A 6,495-nucleotide genomic window follows, 5' to 3' on the forward strand; every position below is an offset into this window, starting at 1 on the left:
CTCTTTCCAGACTCTTGGGATATAATCATTTTAAAATATAGTTTTAAACAAAAGTTGTGTATGTTTAAGGTGTACAATATCATGATTTGATATATATATATGGGTATAGTGAAATGATTATTATAGTTAAGCTAATCAGCATGTTGTCTCCTCACATAGTTATTTGTGTGTGTGTGTGTGATGAGAACACCTGAAATCTACTCTCTTATCATATTTTCAATATTCAATACAGTATTATTAACTATGGTCATCATGCTGTATATTATTCTTTAGACTTGTTCATACTACATAACAGCCAACAACTTTGACCAATACCCTTGACCCTTGACCAATACCTCCCTTATTTCCCCTCCCCTCCTCCCTGCTTGGCCCAGCCCTGGTAACTTACGTTCTAGTCTCTGTTTCAATGAATTCAACTGTTTTTTTTAAAGACTCCACATATAATTAAGATCATACAATATCTTCTTCATGTGTCTGGCTTATTTCACTTAGCATTATGTCCTCCAGTTTCACCCATGTTGATGCAAATGGAAAGATTTCCTTCCTTTTCATAGCTGAATAATATGTCTGTGTGTGTGTGTGTGTGTGTGTGTGTGTAAGATCTCAAGCTCTGAACTTGGATTCAAATGATCTTGTATTCCTAGTTTCCCTAGGTACTTAGCAAAAGCATTATAAAATCCTGTTTGGAAGATAATAAATTGATACTACTAATAATTTTCAAATAACATATTTAACATACAATAAGAACATCTAGATCCAAAGGACAAGACTCCTCTAGGTGAGAAACCTCAGTTAATAGGAGCAGATACATAAAGACTGTAGATACTGGAATTATCAGACAAAAACTATGAAACTGTGGTTACTATGGTTCTGAGAAAATAAACATCAAATATAAAACCGTGGCAGGTAACTGAAAATTATGAAGAGTGACACAACGCATTAAAGTATATATTTTAGAACTAACTTCAACAATTGAAATAAAGAGCACAATGAATGAGTTTAATAGCAGATTAGACAAAACTGATAAGAAAATTGGTGAACTGGATGACATGCTGGAAGAAATTAATCACAATTAAGTAGAGAGAAGCTAATTTATGGAAAATATTGAAGGAAGGGTAACAGAAATAGAGGATACAGTGAGAAGGGCTGCCATAAGTGGAGTCCAAGAAGGAGAGGAAAGAGAGAGAATGTGACAGGTGGAATATCTGAAGACAATGACTGAGAATTTTCTGTAACTTATGAAATACACAGATTCAAATATCCTAAGGATGACAAATAAAAAGAAATCCACACTTAGACATATCAGAGTGAAACTTATGCAAATATATGTATGAAATAGGCCAAGTTTACTAATAGAGTTACATATACACACCTGAAAATCTCTGTATGTCTATTAATCTTTAAAGTATCTGGAAATAGCACTGTAAAGTTGGCTTCATCTAACTGTGCGAAGTCCTGGTGCTACTAATGGAGCCGGCTCCTTCACAGCCATTGCGCCCCTCCTTGAATGTGCACAAAAAGCCTGCAATCAAAAGGAGTGAAATTCATTTAGAAGAACAGGCATTGGCTCTAATTGGAAAGATAAGCGTCACAGTCCTGTGTAAATGCACTTTCTTCAGCAGCACATGTTGAATCCTTATTTTCCCACTCAGTCTTTTTAGCTATTTTTGCAGAAGCTGAGAATTCTTTAGCAGATTTGTGTCTTTGTATGTGTTCAGTGATATCACTATGACCTTCATAGTGGTTGGTAAATGTTGACAAGTTTTGCAAGTTACATGGTCATCATTAACTTTCTCAGAGATAAAGATGTAGCACTTATTTTTTTCATTAAACACACTGTTCCATTCTTTTGAACTCATTACTGCTAACAGGGTTTATTGTAAATTGAAAAATGATGAAAATAATAAAACAAACAGCTATACATTTATAATTTACATTGAAATAAAGACAACAACCACTGTAGCAAGTGTGTTCAGACTACTCTTCTTATGCTACGCAGCAGGATTCCTCATCATCTATTTTCCAGGCATACTTCTTGTAGACCTAGCCTATAATTTCCCATTTTCCACTGACTCTGCTGATTGGATGCCTGTGGCTTCATGCATATCATCAGTATAGGGTATGGCCTAATTAGCTGGTGGACCAGATTGTTGTCAAGGGCAACAGCATTCCTGTTTGAGTGCAATTGTTTTATCAGTAAGCTTCTGCATGCTTTCCTTGAAAGGAAAATGTTAGTTCTGTTGTATATGAGAAAGACTTGGAAAAAGAGAAAAGGCTTAAGACACTTTGGATTAAAATATCAAACATCTAGAAATAAATTTATGGAAAAAACTTTATTAAAATAAACTAAAAAGACTGACATAGAGAAATAGATATTGGTTATAGACTAGAAGATTCAAATTTGCCAAAATGTCTTTTCTCTAAACTTATTTATGGATTTAATTCAAATCCAATAAAAATTGCAGTAGGGTTTTTTTGTGTGTGTGTGTGTAATGTAAAAAGTTGATTCTAAAATTTATATGGAACTACAAAGATTAAAGAATAGCCAAGTTAATATGTCTACATTAATTTATACCCTGTGGTATTAGCACAAGGACAAACAGGGGAATGAAGAGAATAGAGTGTCTAGGAATGGAACCAGATATATATGGCAAAGTAACACTGCAGAGCAGTAGGGGAAAGGCTAGTGTTTTCAACAATGGTTCTGGGACTATTGGACAACATGTATTGTAGAAAAAAAAAATTGGATCTCCTGTCACACCTAACACAAAAATCATTTCCAGGTGGGTTACAGACTTACATACCAAAAAGAAAATCAAACTTGTACTAGATAATAAAGAGAATATCTTCATGACCTTAGATAGGAAATGATTTCCTTTTTTAAATTAATTTTTATTGGAGTATAGTTGCTTTACAATATTGTGTGAGTTTCTACTGTACAGCAAAGTGAATCAGATATACGTATACATGTATCCACACTTTTTTGGATTTCCTTCCCATTTAGGTCACCACAGAGCACTGAGTAGAGTTCCCTGAGCTATACAGTAGGTTCTCATTAGTTATCTATCTTAATAGTGTATATACATCCATCCCAGTCTCCCAATTCATCCCATCCCCCGCTTCCTCCCTTGGTGTCCATACATTTGTTCTCTACGTCTGTGTCTCTACATCTGCTTTGCAAATAAGATCATCTATACCATTTTTCTAGATTCTGCATATGTGTGTTAATATATGATACACATTTTTCTCTTTCTGACTTACTTCACTCTGTATGACAGTCTCTAGGTCCAGCCACATCTCTTCAAATGACCCAATTTCATTCCTTTTTTATGGCTGAGTAATACTCCACTGTATATATGTACCACATCTTCCTTATCCATTCCTCTGTTAATGGACATTTAGGTTATTTCCATGTCCTGGCTATTGTAAATAGTGCTGCAATGAATATTGGGGTGCATGTGTCTTTTTGAATTATGGTTTTCTCTGGGTATATGTCCAGTAGTGGGATTGCTGGGTCATATGGTAGTTCTAATTTTAGTTTTTTAGGAATCTCCAAATTGTTCTCCATAGTGGCTGTATCAATTTACATTCCCACCAACAGTGCAAGAGGGTTCCCTTTTCTCCACACCCTCTTCAGCATTTATTGTTTGTAGATTTTTTATGATGGCCATTCTGACCAGTGTAAAGTGATACCTCATTGTAGTTTTGATTTGCATTTCTCTAATAATTAGTAATGTTAAGCATTTTTTTCATGTGTTTATTGGCCATCTGTATATCTTCTTTGGAGAAATGTCTATTTAGGTCTCTTGCCCATTTTTTTATTGGGTTGTTTGTGTTTTTGATATTGAGCTACGTGAGCTGATGTATATTTTGGAGATTATTCCTTTGTCAGTTGCTTCATCTGCAAATATTTTCTCCCATTCTGGGGTTGTCTTTTCATCTCATTTATGGTTCCCTTTGCTGTGCAAAAGCTTTTAAGTTTCATTAGGTCCCATTTGTTAATTTTTGTTTTTATTTTCATTACTCTAGGAAGTGGGTCAAAAAAGATTCTGCTGCGATTTATGTCAAAGAGTGTTCTGCCTACGTTTTCCTCTAAGAATTTTATAGTGTCTGGCCTTACATTCAGGTCTTTAATCCATTTTGAGTTTATTTCTGTGTATGGTGTTGGGGAGTGTTCTAATTTCATTCTTTTACATGAAGCTGTCCAGTTTTCCCAGAACCACTTATTGAAGAGACTGTCTTTTCTTCATTGTGTATTCTCACCTCCTTTGTCAAAGATTAGGTGAACATATGTGCATGGGAAAAATATGGAACGCTTCATGAATCTGCATCCTTGTCATCCTTGTGTGGAGGCCATGCTAATATTCTCTGTATCGTTCCAATTTTAGTATATGTGCTGCCAAAGGGAGCACGGAAATGATTTCTTAAACATGATGCAGGGCTTCCCTGGTGGTGCAGTGGTTAAGAATCTGCCTGCCAATGCAGGGGACACAGGTTTGAGCCCTGGTCTGGGAAGATCACACATGCCACAGAGCAACTAAGCCTGTGTGCCACAATTACTGAGCCTGTGCTGTAGAGCCCACGAGCCACAACTACTGAGCTCGCATGCCACAACTACTGAAGCCCGCATGCCTAGAGCCCGAGCTCCGCAATAAGAGAGGCAACCGCAGTGAGAAGCCTGTGCACCACAACCAAGAGTAGCCCTTGCTCACCCGTGTGCAGCAACAAAGACCCAATGCAGCCAAAAATAAATAAATAAAATAAATAAATTTTTTAAAAATGATGCAAAAGGCACTAACTAAAAGGAGAAGATCAATAAAGTTGATTTCATTAAAATTAAGTTCCCTTCATTGACATACACTATTAAGATAGTAAAAAGCAACCATAGGGTGGGGGAACATATTTCGAACAATTTTAACCAAAATATTCAGAATACATAGAGAATTGTTACAAATGATTAAAAAAAAAACCCAAAAGCAATGCTGCCAATTCAATAGAAAAATGGACAAGAGAATCCACTGACGAGGAAATCTAAATGACCAATGTACAGTTAAAATGGCGTTCAACCTCATTGGGAAGCAGAAAAAGCACATCAAAACCTCAATGAGAAACGCACTAGATTGGAGAAAATTTTAAAGTAGGACAATTCCAAGGCAAGAACATGGAGCAATAAGAACTTTCAAAAACTGCTGGCAGTAAACACTGATCCAGTCATTTTGGAAAATGCTTTGGCACTATCCAGTAATGTGCAGTTGTGCATATCCAGAAATTCCTCTCTCAGAGATATGTTCTATTTTTGAAATGCATACTTATGTGCACTACCGTACACTTGACAGGAATGTGCAATGTTGCGTGCAATAGCCTCATATGGGATCCTGCCAAACATCCATCTACAGTAAAATGAATAGACAAACGGTTTATTCATGTAATGGAATAACATTCAGTAGTGAAAATTTTAAAACTACAGCTGTGTGCAACACAACATCAACAAAAGAAACAAGACAAAAAGAGATACAAGTAACCCACATTGATTAGGGTTTTCTGCTTCTGTCGCAAAACTATGAAACAAAGCAGGGACACATTAACCTAACAGTCAGGAGAGTGGTTACCCCAGGGGAGGCAAGAGTTTGAGATGAGCGAGGAACATGGTGGGGAAGTTACTTACCCTCCTGATTTGGTCCCCAACAAGGATCCTTCTGCCCAGTGTCATCTGAGCCAATAGAATGAGACCAAGCAAAAGAAAGATTTTTGTTTTTAAATTTTATTTATTTATTTACTTTTTGGCTGTGTTGGGTCCTCGTTTACTGTGCCAGGGCTTTCTCCAGTTGCGGAGAGCGGGGGCCACTTTTTATGAGGTGCGCGGGCCTCTCACTGTCGGGCCTCTCTTGTTCCAGAGCACAGGCTCCAGACGCGCAGGCTCAGTAGGTGTGGCTCACGGGCCCAGGTGCTTCACGACATGTGGGATCTTCCCAGAACCAGGGCTCGAACCCGTGTTCCACCTGCATTGGCAGGCAGATTTTCAACCACTGCGCCACCAGGGACGCCCAGAAAGTTTTATTCTTTGATGAAAGAATGGAGAGAGGCGAGATCACCCTTTAGAGTACCGGCTCTCCCTGGCAGGCCGGAGGTAGGGCTGCTTTACAGGGTTTTCTTCAGTGGGGAGGGGATGGAGTTCTCTTGGGGGCGGAGCTCTCTCGGGGGCGGATTTCTCGCAGGGCTGGCACAGCCGTTTGCGGCTTCAGATCACGGTGCCGGGTGCAGAGACGCTGCAGACGGGCTGCCGCCGCCATCTTGGCTTGCTGTGTGGTTCGTGGGGCTTCTGCGCGGTGTCGTTCCTGGAGCTTCTGCCCTGTGTCCCTCGTAGCTGAGGTGCCGGCACAGCTCTTTGTGCACTAGAACTCTGGTCTGAAGTGCTGGGTGCCAGGTCTCTGCACACGGCCCCCTATGAGCACCTGAAACTAGACTACACACAGAAGAAAAGAAAAATGAAAGGTT

General features: G+C 38.6%; 1 pseudogene; it reads right to left on the minus strand.

Moving 5' to 3' along the window:
• The window catches only part of LOC103068773 (SWI/SNF-related matrix-associated actin-dependent regulator of chromatin subfamily D member 2 pseudogene), a 12,744-nt pseudogene extending 6,454 nt beyond the window's left edge, over positions 1-6,290 (minus strand).
• Positions 6,291-6,495: the final 205 nt, after the last annotated feature.

Source organism: Lipotes vexillifer, unplaced genomic scaffold, assembly GCF_000442215.2.
Source record: "Lipotes vexillifer unplaced genomic scaffold, Lipotes_vexillifer_v1.1 scaffold445, whole genome shotgun sequence".
NCBI classification, from domain to species: Eukaryota; Metazoa; Chordata; class Mammalia; order Artiodactyla; family Lipotidae; genus Lipotes; species Lipotes vexillifer.